Source organism: Macaca fascicularis, chromosome 1, assembly GCF_037993035.2.
Source record: "Macaca fascicularis isolate 582-1 chromosome 1, T2T-MFA8v1.1".
Taxonomy (NCBI): domain Eukaryota; kingdom Metazoa; phylum Chordata; class Mammalia; order Primates; family Cercopithecidae; genus Macaca; species Macaca fascicularis.
In genome coordinates, this window is record NC_088375.1 from 51,059,011 (window position 1) to 51,075,343 (window position 16,333).

General features: G+C 36.9%; 1 long non-coding RNA gene across 7 annotated transcripts in view; it reads left to right on the forward strand.

The window, feature by feature from the left end:
* Positions 1 to 16,333, forward strand: part of LOC101925508 (uncharacterized) — a 373,900-nt gene that overhangs the window by 100,790 nt on the left and 256,777 nt on the right. For 6 of the 7 annotated variants that reach the window (XR_010584614.2, XR_010584620.2, XR_012430865.1 and 3 more), the window contains 2 exons: positions 82 to 14,689; positions 15,786 to 15,861. This is a non-coding gene — a long non-coding RNA (uncharacterized lncRNA). The remainder of the gene's footprint in view (positions 1 to 81; positions 14,690 to 15,785; positions 15,862 to 16,333) is intronic. The other variant, XR_012430867.1, reaches the window with a different exon arrangement.

A 16,333-nucleotide genomic window follows, 5' to 3' on the forward strand; every position in this document is an offset into this window, starting at 1 on the left:
ATGTACAGTAACCTTTTAAATTTTAGTTTCTTAATGTCGGTTGTTATGCTCAACCACTTTTGTTTTCCTTCCCTTCTAAAGTCCCAAGACAAAGAATATCTCTCAATACTATTAAATATAGATGTCTGGACTGAATTGAGCTTATATGACAACTGCAGTCAAGATTCTGCAACTCAGAATGGGCAAACCAGGTAAGCGGTGCCATTTTTAGAACGTTGTTTTAATAAGGTTTATTCCTGTCTGGGTCGGCTGCATTTTACATTTGTAATCATCAGGCTGTGAGTGTGAAGAGTTATTGCCATGACAACCAGGACTGACTGACTTGCCTTTCAGAAATGGTAACGATTCAGCATGTTTGTAGATGATACCTGTGGTTCTCAATGACTTTCTAGAAGGTCATATGGTTTTGGCAGATGTTCCCAGTGGTGTGGAAAGACTACTGGATGAGAAAAAATGTGAACTGTATTCTAGTCCTCCCTCTCGTTGAACCAGGTGTATAGCCTCGGGCAAATCTCCGCCTATTGGGGGCCTCAGTTTCTTCATCCATTTAATAGGAAGCTATAGCTAGTTTATATAGTCTTTAAGGTTGTTTACAGTTCCAAATTTCTCTGATTTCTTAGACTTATATATTTATGAGACTGTTGAGCAAGATAGTCTATCTACTCACTCCATAATCCTGTCTTCACTTTTAAACGTTTTGTTAATTCTGTATTTTTAAATCTTACTTTCAGAACTGTTTTGAATCACAAAGAAAAACCCTTTCTTAATTTTATAATTTTTGATCCAGCTTACTCTCCAGATTTTTATTTTTTAAAAAACCAAACAGCTCCAAACACTTGCAGATTAAAAATTATCCAAGTAGAAAGAACAGGTCTAAAAATGTGTTGAGCAATTGCAGCTTGATTGGGATACAAGTGTAATTTTTCAAGGTAATAGATTTGAATGTCTCAACTCATTTGATACACATGTGTACACTGGATTTTTAAAAAAATATCGAAGCCTGCACTTCAACCAGTAGTTGATTATTTTGATTATTGTTCGCAATAAAAACATGAACTAACTGCTTGGTGACTGTGTTCTTTGTTCTTCTTGGCTGCGTATAGTGGCTGGCAATCCTTTTTAACCATCATATATAATAGCTATCTAACTCCTGATTTTTGTGTAACATAAAGCGATGTTTCATAATGAATCATTTTGTCTGTTCGTGTTCAAGTGCCCTATCTATTCTATCATTTGAAAAGCTAGTTATGATAGTATGGTTTCAATTGTCAGACATTCTCTTTATTCGAAAAAAATAGGTTGACCCACATTTAGATGTTTTCCTACTCAAAGGACTTTGAAAGAACTTTTATATAACACTTAGTCATTGCCCTTTTCACAGTCCCTCTTCCGCTGCTTCTAATTAGGCTCCTTGGTAGCTGGAATCATCATTTCCCTGGCATGAAGGCACATGGTACCAACACGTTTGTTGTTTGATTTGGAGGGTCAAATATGGACTTGCTTCTTTTGGCCCACCTTACTGTTGTGCTTTTTGCAGGCGGAATTGACTTAGGTTTGTCTTTTCACTTTGGCCTTTCTTATCTGTTCACGTTTTCATCTTTATTTCCTAGTCTTCTTCCTTTATTCTCTGACATTCACTTAATCTAACCCCTTTTTTCAGGTCTTCCAATGTTTCCCTTTCTCGTGCCTTAAGTGTTTCTAGACTTGCATCTGAATTTATGTGCTTATCTTGATCTTTTCTCAGTTTATAATACTTATAAGCTCATGTCTTCATAGCAAGGTGGGCTTCAGGGCACAGGACCTATGCAGGTGCACGCTTAGAGGGACCCCACACTTGGTTTAGTGCTCTGCTCTTACCATCTTATTTTTTAAAATACGTTTTGAACAAGAACCTCTGCCTGTTCATTTTATACTGGTCCCCACAAATTAGGTAGCTGTTCCTGATTGTAGTTATTTTTTTCCCCTTCTAGTTGGGTAAGTGGTTTTTGTTTTAATCTTGAATTATTTTTCATTCCTCATAACATTTTTAATTTATTCCCTTTCCGTGGCACACTATTCTGACTGCTATTTTAATGTAGTCATATTAGCTCCTTTTATTTCTCACATCCTTCAGGAACATTTAGCTTTATAGAAAAAATTATATATGGTCAACTTTTTATTAGCCACCCTGACTAAGGAAGAAGAGAATGAGAGAATCAATAAAGATTACAGTTTGCAAAGGGAATAATTTTGGGAGCACACTGTATGGTTTTTCCCTTTGTGAGACTTATCTTTTTATACTTGTTTGCTCAGGTTAATTGGTTTGCACTTCCTGAATTGACAATAATTGGTGGTTGGGGGAGCCTGCTGAGTGGCAGAGGTTAGCTAACCTGAGGTTAAATATCTCTACTAACAAAGGAGATTGATTGTTCTCATATTTTCCATTTTTAGACAAAAGAAATGAATCATTTTTTAGTTTTCAGTTTTGCTTGAGGAGATTAGTAGGATGTAAAGACTTTTCTAATAATATTAAAACACCTTTTTTGGATTTGACAAACCAAATGTCCTATCCTTATCTTTTTATCTGGTGGCAGTCTGAATCAATTTACCCTGCGATCCTGTCTGCTGGGAAACATTGAAATAGTAAGGAAGTCTGATGTGCCTCTAGGTTAATCCAGCTGCCTGGGTGTCAGTTATTATTATTATTTCATTAAAAACATTTTATATCACTTATTAGGTGCCAGGCATTGTTCTATATACTTAAAAATACATAAAAAATACAAAAAACTAGCTGGGCGAGGTGGCGGGCGCCCGTAGTCCCAGCTACTCGGGAGGCTGAGGCAGGAGAATGGCGTGAACCCGGGAGGCGGAGCTTGCAGTGAGCTGAGATCTGGCCACTGCACCCCAGCCTGGGCGACAGAGCAAGACTCCATCTCAAAAAAAAAAAAAAAAAAAATACAAATTGATTTAATCCTATAAGGTAGGTACTATTAATTATCCCTATAGTATAGTTTAAGAAACTGAGGGGCAAGTAAGTCATATGACTTTCCCAGATACTGCCATTTAATGTTAGAATGAGAATTTGCACCGGGGCAGCCTAATTCAAGCTCATGTGCCTACACCCGATATCATGCTGCTGTTCTTTTATTTTTATTTCTTAAAATTTTATCTATTCAGCCCCTTAGAGAGTTGGGAGCCTGGATAACTGATGGAATAAAGACTTATCATGGTAAAGGACTTTCTAAAAGTCTCTATTTCTTTACTTTTCTTCAGTTGGCAATACATAATAATAATAATGTAAGTGATTCACAATATGTAAACATCTAAACACACCTAGATACTAAAACTGCATGTGACTCTAAAGTGAAAATATCTGAGAAGCCACCTGGATCTTACCGAGACCAATACTTGACAGTGTATTCCTGGGGACTAACGTTAAAGAGATGCTTCACTAACTGTCACAATCCCTTTTGGAAACTTGTGATCACAGCTGGTGACATTCCTGACATCTTTTATCTGTTCCCATACTTTTTCTTTTGGCTAGACATTACAGAGTGTGGAGTTAGATGGCTGATCAATGTGCTGCATCAGAATCAATAGATCTCAGTAAGCATTCCATTAGGCCCAGGAGCCTTTCCATTTCTCAGTTCTGTCTGGGCTTTGCACATTCTTTCATGAAAAAAGAGAGTTTGGGGATTATTTTCTCCACCTGTAGTTTCTCCTGGACAAATGAATCCCCTATCATTATAGAAATCTAGTCAATAAAACTGTCAGAATTCTTAAAACATTGACAGTAGAGCCAAGTTCAGTGTACTTAACCTCTGTAGTAAGTTCTGAGTGTGAAATATAAGAGGAGGAAACGATATTTATAAGAAAGTGCTTTGAAGTTAAAAAAAAAAAACCACAAGGTAAAAATATTAGATGATAGAAAGGAATCATGAACTTGGAAGCTGGGAGAACTGAGTTCATGGCTTGGTTTTGCCACTGAGAATTCTGGTTAGTTAAATCTCTGCAAAATGAGTGAATTTAACCTGATAATTGTTAGTGTTCAGAACAATTAACCTGATAATTGTTAGTGTCCAAATGCCACATTTTTAAACTTTAAATAATTTTAATCCCACAAGCCCATTTCTATCCCAGGTTCCCAGGCAGATAGACACCTATGGAATTTGCATGTTCCAAAGTGGTATGAGAAATGGCATAGGACTGTTGTTAGTATGGCCTCTACTCCTTTCTTTTTCTAGCACCTAAGCATCAAGGGTGGGAAGGGAGATTGGAAGTGCAAGTCTGAAAGGAAAAAAAAGAAGGTGAAACCAGTCTGTGGGAGAAATGACTGGGAATTTAGAAGGAGCAGGCACCCAAGACAGAAGAGAAGACACGAAGTGAGAGAAGGCTGCTTCTTGCCAAGGCACTTTGAAGAACGGGACATCTTACCACTTTTCAGTTGTCTGAACTTCTCTGTCCCCAAACTTTCAGTAAAATTGCGCCTGTTTTGTTGGTGGAAATCAGTGCAAAGAAAATGAGTTCTGTGTCTAGTTCAGTTTACAGCAGAGGCAAGAGGATGCCTGAAGTAGATGGCAAGGAGTGAAAGGAGAGTGTGCATGGAAGCAGCGAGTCAGAGCCAGAGTTTATCATGAAAGTCTGAGTCCTTGCAAACATGGTTCAAGCACAGTCCATAAAATTTCATCAAACTCTCAGTCTCAAAAATTTGTGTAGGAAGAGCCTGACATGAATCCTGCAAATACATGATTATTATTCTCAGACATATCTAAGGACATCTGAAATTATAAAATTTATAGTGATATTGCTTAAATTACATTTTTGAATATCTCACTTACACGTACATGTATTACCTATATTGTGTACTATTAATTACACCTTCACTGATTTTTTTAAAATTTTATTCTTTTGTTTTAAGTTTAGATGTGGATGCATTTTCTAAAACCTACAAGATTACCCAAACAGAACAGATTGAATTTCAAGGTTAGGAAGTTTTTCTAATAATAATTTATGGTCCAAGTATAATGTGATGAAGTGTGCTTGTAGGTACCAACCTGAGACTATGTTTGGCAAGAGTTGAATAAAAAAATGGGGGAAATGATTTCTAGCCTTGTTAGAAATGTCCTCAGAATGCATTAATTGTTATTTCTAAAGAATGCTGCATTGTATATATGCAGATATTTTTCAGCCAAATTGCTTAATTTGTAGAGATTTCATATCACATAAAATTTGTTTCTTACGCATTTTCTCCTGAAACCATAAGACTAGCTTCTCTCTTAATTTCTAAGAAAAATGTTAAAAACCTTTATTATGATGGTACAATTCATGAAACAATGTAAATTTTACATTTTCACCTTTGAGCGTTATTTTTCCCCAAGCCTCTGCCTGTTTTGAGTATTTGCAAAGCTCTGCAAATGACAGGCGCATCCACAATGCAAAGAATAATCTTTCTCTGGGGCTGTTCCTGGGGTAGGGATTATTGGCGTCTTCACTGAATATTTAACTTCCTCAAAATTGCTTATCTGTGCTGTGGATCAGTGCAAGATCTGGGTGAGCTGTCGCTACTTTACATAATTAAATTTTTCTTGCCAAAAAAAGAGAAAGTAACAAAATCTGAAGCAAAAGAAGCCGAAAGTTGGACTTTTGAAACATTTTCCCTTCTTGTTATTTTCTCATTGAAAATAACCTGAAACAAAAGCAAAATATTTGAGATTTAGGAGGGAGTTTATGCAGATCAGTGAGGTCGACAGCTCACATTTTCTTGCAAAACTCTTGAGAATTTTCCTCCGCAAAATCCTCCACAGTCAGTGATAAGTAGTAAATGCCATAAAGAAAACAATTTCCCATTGTTCAAGAACTGACTGGTGAGGTATGTGGGTGAAGCGAAAAGGAGGGTAGGGAGAGAAGTTCTATTGTAGGGAAACTAATGCCAGACAGAGCTATTAACTCAAATGTACTGAAATGATAGATAATTCAAGCTTCTCATGTCACTTTAAATTAGTAAAAAATCACTGCATAGGATTTGTGCTTAATCCCATTATTTATATGTAGAAAGTAGGCCCCAGAATTAGGCTGACATGTACTTTTAATGCATAGATAGGATGTCTACTCACTTTCTAGGCATGTGTGGATGAAACAGACTTTGCTTGCTTAGTTGCACATCATTCTTACTTCCCTGTCTTTTGAGTGGGCTAGTGTACCCAATGGAATCCCCTTCCCTGTATTTATTGAATGCTCTAATGTATGGGGGTGTCTTTTCCTGGTTAGTGTAATAGGGAAAATTGCATTTGCTTATCTATTGCAAATGAAAATCATCTGGGGAATATAAAGAGCATTTTCAATTCTGCTACCATTATTTCAGAAGCAATCAAATGCAGAGGAATGAAAGTCAAACACGGAGAAAAATGCTGATAGATTGGGCAATCTGCATGGCTCTCTGGGACTATCATTATTTCTGTGTTCAAGAGGAAAATGCACATTTGAAAGATGGTAAATTCCATCACATGCAATCAATCATTCATCTCCTCTAGCAACAATAATTGTGGAGGAGATAGCGTTCACACATTAACTATGTAGTCGTCCCTGCTTGTTTGTTTGTTTGTTTGTGTCAAGGCATACTAAATATTATGCAACATTATGTGGACATCTCAGATGATTTTGAGATATTAGTACTCAGTACCAATCACCTGCAAATGATGAGGTCAAAGTAAACACTGCAACCTCAAAGGGCAAGATGCTTAGCATTGTCTTTCATCTAAAACATTTTGTCCTTTCAGTCCAGATTTTAAAAATAGGTTATCTGTCTGCATTTCATGCATTTTTTTCTATCTTTATAATCTGAAGGTGATTTTATTAATACAGTAAATCTTGGTCAAGTGATACTTTAGGAAGATGCTTTTTCTGGGTAAACTAAAAGCCTGACGTGGCTCTTCCTGATGTTCTTCAATATTTTATTAGCAATGTGTCTCCTTACCCCCTTCCTATTCATAGTCTCTCTCAGATTAATGATATAAAGCAGGTGGTAGGGTTGTCAAAACTGGGTTTCCATTAGAAACAATCTCTGAGAATGTGGTGTATTTTCTCCCTTATTTTTCTCATTATTAGATGTCTCAAGCTCAAAGGCCCATATGGCAGTTTGGAGAAAGATATATCCTGTTCAAAACCAATGTTCTGAGAATTTGAGAGCCGTGAAATCGGATATCATAGTTTTTACACTTTTTTAAAGCTCTCAATTGTGAATTCTGGGTTTCTCTTTTTCTTTCAAACTCTGAAAAAAGCCCAATCTCTAACAGCACCTCCCCTCCCACCCCCTTCTGGTACTGGCTGTAGCAATACTAGGAAGGGAAGAGTGTCTTATAGGAGGTGGTGACACATTTATACCTCAGTCTGCATGCTTGGCAAAAAGCGATTTAGTCACCGTTAACTTCTTTAATTATTGATGGTTCAGAACATTTTTTCTTATCTTTTATTTGTAACACTTTTCCCTAAATAAAAGTGAGGCTGGATATTCAAATTATTATTTAGTGCAAGAAACTAAAAATAGCTTTCCCTCTTTTTAGATGTCTTTTGACAAGAGAGATGGTACATTACATATGTATATTTTACCTTAATAAAAGTAAAAAAAGGAAATTAATGAGAAAAATAGAAAGAAAGGTAGGAAAGGCATAGTCGGGGATATGACACTTTAGAATCTCCTACCTTAGAATGGGACAGAAGGAGAGTGTTAGTAAAAACGAGGAGGCTGGGCGCGGTAGCTCACGCCTGTAATCCTAGCAATTTGGGAGGCCGAGGTGGGCCAATCACCTGAAGCGAGGAGTTCAAGACCAGCCTGGCTAACATGGTGAAACCCCATCTCTACTAAAAATACAAAAAAGTAGCTGGGCATGGTGGCAGGCCCCTATAATCCCAGCTATTCGGGAGGCTGAGGCAGGAGAATCTCTTGAACCCAGGAGGCGGAGGTTGCAGTGAGCTGAGATCCACCCATTGCACTCCAGCCTGGGCAACAAGAGCAAAACTCCAACTCAGAAAGAAAAAAAAAAAGAAAAAAAGACGGTCGTTCCCTGCTTTATTTGATGTAATCTAAAAGCTCCTATCATTTCCTCTTTTAAAAACCTTTTATTGAAGTACAATATACACACAGAAAAGGGCACATATCATAAGTACATAGCTGGATGCATTTTCACAAACTCACACACCAGGTAGTCAATACCCCAGATCAAAAAAAAAAAAAAAAAGAAAAAAAAGCCGGCCTAACAGCATCCAGAAGCCCTCCTCGTATTTCCTTCCAATTACTACCCCTCACTCCCAAGGGTGACTGCTATCCCAACTTCCAGCAGCATAGCCTGTTTTTTGTCATTTGGCATATATAAATGAAAAATATCATATATACTATATAGAGAGTATATATTTATAAATAAATAGTATATATATGTCTAGATATCTCATATATAGTGTATGTTCCGTCTATATTACATAGTGCATACAGTACATGACATATACTATATATTTATAATACTGTAAATAGTATATATTATATCTATATATACTAGTATACTATACATAATAAATGGGATAATGCAGAATACACTCTTTTGCCTGCCTTCTTTCACTCATATTGTGTCTGTGAGATTCCTCCATGTTGTTGCATGTTATTTTAGATTGCTTATTGATCCACTACCTTCTAACTATTTTAATTTGCTATTATACTTGTGAATAGCCATTATTTTTCTTTAGAGAGATGAGAGTGGTTAAAAGCACAGAACTGGGAACCAGGATATCTGTGTTGAAAGCCCAATTCCTATACTTATTAAGTATATCATTTTAGGTAAGTTATGCAAGGTTTGTTGCCTTAATATCTTTATATGGGGGAGGATAATATCTTCCTTGTGGGGTGGGCCCTTAATGAGGTATATGTCAACTTTCACTAATATGTAAAAAGCATTTAGAGTGTCTGGCATATGCATAGCACTGTGTAAGTGTAAGTTATTGTTGGTTCTCTAATTTGTACTTCATTTTCCTCCTTCCGTATTGTTTCAGTCTCTGAGCGCAGAATGGAGGAATAATGTATGCTAACTCATCAACATAGGGAAGAGGTGCTTTTGACAGAAATAAAAGAGGTTCTTGACATCACTTGCCTTTTGCTCCTACTCCATTCATTTCAGACATAAGTATATACATTTAATTTTCAGTGGTTTATTGTTAATTAAAAACCGTAATTACTCACTGGAAAAATAATAAATAACATGTAGCATATGGTGATGAAAATATAATTTACTACGACAACTATATTTCCTTGCAAAATCATACAGAGAAGTATTAGCTGTAAGAAACTTCATACTTTTCCTTTAATCCACTTCCTCGACCAATTATTTACTATTAGTGTTGACAGCATGGAACTACCTTTGCAGTATTTATGATTTGAAATATTTTATGGAAATAGTGGTGAGGAAAAGGTGGTACCACAACCTGAAAAGTGACTAAAATATTTTCCACCTTCCCTTCATCTCCTCACCTCCACTCACATTTTCTTCATCTACCACTCCCACCCCATCTCCTACTTCCTTACACCCTCCAGGGTGAGCTGGGAACAATAATAATAAAATAATAATAAAATAATAATAAAATAATAAAGGCATTAGAATGTGCATAGATATTATATGATTTAAATTGAACATTCAATTTTCAGTATATAGCTTATATTTTATTATTTCTGAAAACTTAGTTCTTTGAAAAAGTTCTAAATGCCATCAGGCGCTATGATTTTCTGAGAAAGTGGTTGAAGAAATTTCAACAAAAATTGCACTGCTATTGTCTTTTGCCTTAGTTTAAGAAATTTGTTTTATTTCCCATTTTTGTTGATATAAAAAGTGTGTAAACAGAATTTCCAGAAGACGCAGGATGCAGATATTATAAAGCCTTAAGGGTAGCTCAGACTTCCCTATCTCATAGAGAATTTCTTAACCAGTTTCTCATGTATCAAATTGTAAACAATACTTTAATTTTAGGGTTTATCTCAAAATACAAATCACTGAACATTTCTGTCAAAGTAAATAACTACTTTGGTCTTATTAGCTCCTCATGCTGTGAGGAAGCAAGTATGCTTATAGACCTGTGATACTAGTAAACTTAGTTTTGAGTAAATTTATCTATATAAAACAAATGTTAAATATTTGAATAAGTCTAGTTCCATAGAAATCAACCCGAGCATGGAAAAATGTAATCTTACTACATAATGTAATTGTATAGAGGCCTCATGAGTATAGCCAGGGTTCCCTTGAGTATTTCAAGGTGAAATTAGATTAGTGATATTAAAAGCATGTTTGGGGGTTATACACTTTTTCTTTGCTTCACATTTTTATATTATAATCCATCTTTCTCAAAGTGTCTCCTCACCTAATGCTTATGTATGTGAGTTGGAGTGAATAAAACGATGTATGGCCTTTCTGCACTAGTAGATCAACCTTGAGGGAACATTAATGGAGTAATTTCAGAAGAGTTAGGATGGGGTTATTGTTTTAGTCCATTTTGTGCTACCATAACAGAATGCCTAAGACTGGGTATAAAAATATAGAAAAATATAAAAAATATAAATGTAAAATATATGTAAAAATATAAAGAAAATACATTTCTATTATAAAAAATAGAAACATATTTCTCACAGTTCTGGAAGCTGGGAAGCCTGAGATCGAAGAACTGAAAGAGTTGGTGTCTAGTGAGGACTGGGTCTCTCCACTTCCAAGATGGTGCCTTGAATGCTGCATCCTCCAGAGGCAGGTAGCACCATTCCTCACATGGCAGAAGAGTGGAAGAGCAAGAGAGAGAACTGACTCCTGAAAGTCCTCTTTAAAAAAGCATGAAGCTTGCCCATGAAGGTGGAGCCCTCATGACCTAATCACCTTTTAAAGGTCCTACTTCCCAATACTATTACATTGGCAATTAAATGTTAACATGAATTTTGGAAGGAACAAGCATTCAAACCATAGCAGCGGTCCCCCTTTGCCTGAACAGTCTGCTTTTAGCACCGAAAGTCCCATGTTCTAGGAAACCTTTTAGCTGGGGCCAAACTGGAGTGGTTGGTCACCCTAACTTCTTCCTACCCCTAGATATCTTTACCATTGGCCTGCCACAGAATCTGTAATGAATCCATAGGCTAGCATTATGTGTTCATGAATCCTATGTTAAAATGCACCAAAACAATACATTAATACTAGTTTTCATTATTAATTTTTCAGTGGGAATATGTTTTCAGCTATGTACTTCCATGTCAGATAGCAGAGAGCTGAGCCACCACTGAAGAGTAATTACTGATAGTGGGGAGGAAAAGAGAAGAACAACCGTTTTTTAAGCACACACTATGTTCAAGGAGTCTTGATGGGCTTTTAATATTAACAGAAACAGTTCAGAAATCAGGCACTGCGTACATGGAGAGGGCAGGAGATTGAGTTAGTGAGTGGGGAGATAAGAAGCGAATCCTCTAAAAGAAGTTAAGTCATTATCAAGTTGAGTAGAGAAGATAGCCATCAGGTCAAACTCCAGATTTGCATTTGAATTTTGACTCTGCAGCTTTCTAACAGTGGAATTGTGACCAAAAGTCTTAACCCCAACATTGAGTTTCCTCATTACTACAACTGGAATATGATACTTTCCTCAAGGGTTTCTATGTTTTGTGCAAATTAAATGAAGTAAAGTGGGTAGAATATTTAGTGCCTACTACCTAACAAGCACTATACACATTTGAAGTTGCTACTCCTACTGTTACTGTTAGTACATTTATTCAAGGACACCCTGCTCAGAAAGCCCTGGCTTCTTATTTATCCCCACTTTTGAGGGCCTATCATTGCTTTGTCTCTTTGACATGTAAGCTATTTGATGTCTTTGCTGAAAATCAGTGGGTTTCTTGTTGCATATATGCACATGGGCACACAAACAGAAGAAAAAAAACAATGAAAAGCAATTGACTTTGCTTATACAATCATTATTACAGGAGTATTGTTTCGTTTCTATGCCCCATTCTGAGTTCCATTCTATCGGGGTTTTCCCAGGCATCAATTCAATGCTTCCAATTTTTATGGGATTTAAGTTACATTTAAGGGGCTATATAAATGCAAAATAATAAAAAATGGAACAAGTTTGGGACTTCCAGATCTGTGCTATCAAAAGGACTGCACGAAATTTTTCATTTTCTTCCACATAACTCTGCCTGAACGTTATTTATGGTTCAAGCAAAATAGTAGACATGGAATAAGAATTCATTCAGCTAAGGCATCTCAGTTATTCATAGGTGAACTGAAGCCCTAAACTATCATCAAATTTCAGTAGCAACATTCCAATGATACAGTCATATAAAATTGAAATTGTAATGAAATGTAACTTTACTTGTATTCATGGATTTAAAAGGAAAAAAGAATACCATTTCCTCCTATTGGTGTCAATTTAAAGTATACTTCCCTATTTTTTTTAAATCTAGGTACCTCCTAAAGACAGGCTCAATATTTTTAGCAAGAGGAGAACTTTTTTCATTGGCGTTTATTCCCCAAATAAGAATTACATGTAAATAATTGTAATTGATCTTTAAAACCTTCCTTGACATAAATATAAAAAGCAGAGTATCACAGATTTCCAAATTTGTAAGGTATAGCAAAAAGTAGTTGGTATAATCTCTTCATGTTACATGTAAAAATTACTTTGAGATCACATACACATATTAGGTGAGTCACATCTGTGTCTTTTAATTTCAATTCTCTTTCTGTTACATTACACTGCTTTTTTTAATGAAAAATTTTAGCAAATGGTATTGAAATAGGATTTTAAGGAAAGAGTGTGAAAATAGGAGTGCCTTCCAGAATGCTAAATGAAGTCCAGTAGTTTTAATAATTTTAAAATATTGATAAAATAAAGAGTTAATTCATATTATCAGGAAGAACATAAGGGAGATTAAGCAAAGTAACTTATTTATTTATTTTTGAGATGGAGTCCTGCTCTGTTGCCCAGGCTGGAGTGCAGTGGTGCAACCTTGGCTAGCTGCAACCTCTGCCTCCTGGGTTCAAGGGTTCTCTTGCCTCAGCCTCTCAAGTAGTTAGGATTACAGGCACCCGCCACCATGCCTGACTAATTTTTTTGTATTTTTAGTAGAGACCAGGTTTCACCATATTGGCCTGGCTGGTTTTGAACTCCTGACCTCAAGTGATCTGCCTGCCTCGGCCTCCCAAAATGCTAGGATTACAGGCAGGAGCCACCGTGCCCGGCCACAAAGTAACCTTTTGAAATAGAATCTAAAGTGCCCCAAAATTACTTTTTAATTAAATTCTAGTGAAAATTCTAAGGAAATGATGTATTACTATTTACTTATTAACCTATGAGAATACATACTATGCTTTTTATTTTTCTCTTGAAAGTAAAGGAATAAAAGTAATGGTTAACCAAGCCCCATTTATTTCTGGTTTCTAATGCCATTTAGTTTAGAGTTTCTTAAAGTAAGGTCTTTAAACCATGAACATCAAAATTAATGTAATGCTTCTTAAAAATGCAGTTTCTAGGCCATCCTTCAAACTTACTGAATCACAGTCTCTGAGGAATGGGGCCTACAAGTCAGTCCTTTAACAACCTCCCTAGATGACTCTGAAGTACAATAATGTTTAAGAACCATATTTAAATTTTACTCTTCCATGTTGATTAATGGTTTGATATCACAGATTAAGTAAAAGATGGTTTCTTTTGCATTGCTTAAGTTTTAGTGCCATTTGAAGAAGTGGCTGTACTGGTCCTTTGCAGTGATTTTTAATTTTATTTTTATGTGGAATAAATATTTCATTGTGTGTGGTAGAATCTGACAGCCTACCAAAGAAATTTCTTAGAGCATTAACAGGCGGGTCTGTAAGCTGTGGCTCTGTTGGGGCAGTTCTTTTGCATAAACCAATGGGATATGAGTAATGGACCATATGTCTGTTACAATTCTGTAAAAAATTTGGCTTACTTCAGAGATGGAAAAATGATGCCATCAAGCAGGAATTGACAATATTTTTTTCTGCAAAAGGCCAAAGAGTATTTGTATGGCTTTGCAGGCCATACAATCTCTCTCGCAACTACTGAACTCCACAATTGTAGTGTGAACACAGTCATAAACAATACATAAATAAAAGGAGCATGGCTGTATTGCAATAAAACTCCATTTACAAAAACTTTAATTACAGTCTGAATTAAGCCTGTGGATCACTGTTTGTTGATCCCCTAACATAGACCATTTAATATGTGATTCAATCAATATTTAAGGTAAAAACAATAGCACAAATATTGAATATTTACAACCTGAACATATATGAGAACATTGATAAAATGGATTTAAAAACACAGTGTTTGCTTTCTGTTCTATTTTTCTTTATTTTCTTCCCTTATTGGTGATACAATGGCCCTACTGTGACTAATCAGTGTGGTAGATTGTAAATGTAGCTACAGATTGGCCTCTCATCTAGAGCTGAAGTCTATTTCTACTGACCTTTAAGCTGGGCCCTGTGATGATCTCCGTACAACAGTATGCAGCAGAAGTGTTGTATTAGTTCTAACTTTAGATTTAAGAAGCCTTGCAGCTTCCACTTCCATGCTGGGAATCTTGATGAAGAAAGAAAATTCACGTGAGGAGAGGTCTCAGCTGCCTTCATCATCCTAACTGCCTTTATTGAGGCCCAGATGTATAAGTGGACCCACCTGAGGAAAGGTAAGCCCAGCCCAAATTATCAAGCCCCAAAGTGGTGATCTAAGTAAGACAGTTTTTGTTTTAAGTCAGTCTGTTTTAGTGTGTTTTATTATGCAGCAACAGATAACTGGTACAAACAGGTAGCAAGGTCATGAGCTGAGAATGAAAAGGGGTAGGATGTGTTTGAAGTTTGCATCAAAGGTATGGCATGGAGAAAGTGTGAGATGGTACATCTGTGAGTGTCCTAGAATGGACAAGGGAAATACAGTAGGGTGCTGGAGAGTACTGAGTTCACCTGAGGTGAATAAACTTAACATAGTTTATGAACTTAAAATAAGACCAGTTAGAATGGTTGTGTGGTTTCTGCCCCAAAATGTTCCAGCTGTGCAGGTACAGACAAAAAGTAGAGAGTTGAATTTAAATATGGGTGGCGAGGTTTTAGCAGGTGAACATGATGAGGGTAGAGAGCGGAAACTGGACTAGGCATTTATCATAATCAATGAGAATGATTATAAGAGTAACCTGGGTACAGAGAAACTGAGGCTATGGCGACTCAGAGACTTTGTAAACATCAATGGATTGTTGGTCTCAGTGGAGTCGAAGAACTATTGGGCCAAAGTTCTACAGGAAGTGAGCTGGAAAGATAGGATCTGGGTTGCCAGAGAGTGCAATACTTGAAATTAAAATTATGGAGAGGACAGTAGTTTTGTGATTTGGCAATTGGGCCCAGCTGAACTTTATTCCCCCCCCCCCCGCCCCCGCAGAATTCCTTCCCTGCCTGTTTCTATTTAGGGAGGGTGGATGTGAAGTAGCAGCCATTTTGTTTTTATGCTCAAAGGGCCGGGTGGGATGCTTTTGTAGCTCCCATACATTGTTGCTCATCTGCTGCCTCATTTGATGGCTGTGGGGTAGCAGCTCGGCCTGTCACCGCCACTAGATATTTCTTCAGCTTCTCCAACCCCAAGGCTGGGTGAGTGTTTGCTCCCTAATGAGTTACACTAGCTTTCTCTGCAGGATGCCCATGTTATTAAAGTTGGAGGCAGCCAGAGACTGGTTGGGTTCCAGTCTGTCCTCACACGTTTCAAGTTGTCCTTACTTTTGTCTACTTTATTTCCAGCCTCCCTTTTTAACTACATGCTCTGTGGACTTCAGGCTACAGCATCTGACTTGAAGACAAAAGAGCCTTACCCAGAGTGAGTAGCCAGTTCTCTCAAGTCTGTATGGTTCAATCCCTGTTAAATCAATCTATCTAATCTGGCTAATCTTTAGTGCTTCTGTTTCTCTGAACCTTAACTGACATAGAGGGGATACTGTCTTAGTTATAGGTATTGATAACAAACTCCAGGATATAAAGATGTAAATGAGGGGATGGGGAAGAGTAAACAACAGGCTCATTGGAAGACAGGAGGTCAAGCAAGTGAAATGCCAAACTATTGCAAGGATTGTCTTTGTGGACATTGAACTCACCAAAAATTAGGACCAAAATAGTGTTGGAAAGAATAATATTGAACCCAGAAGCTAAAGTCCTCAAAAACTGCAGAGGCCCCATTGAGAGGCTCTGGATATAACAGCTACAAGGAGGTGGAATTGGTGGTAGTGTCTGATGGCGCAAGCTTTTAAGGGAGGCTTTACAGAGGCAGTCGTATGGGTGCGCAGTATGGCAAT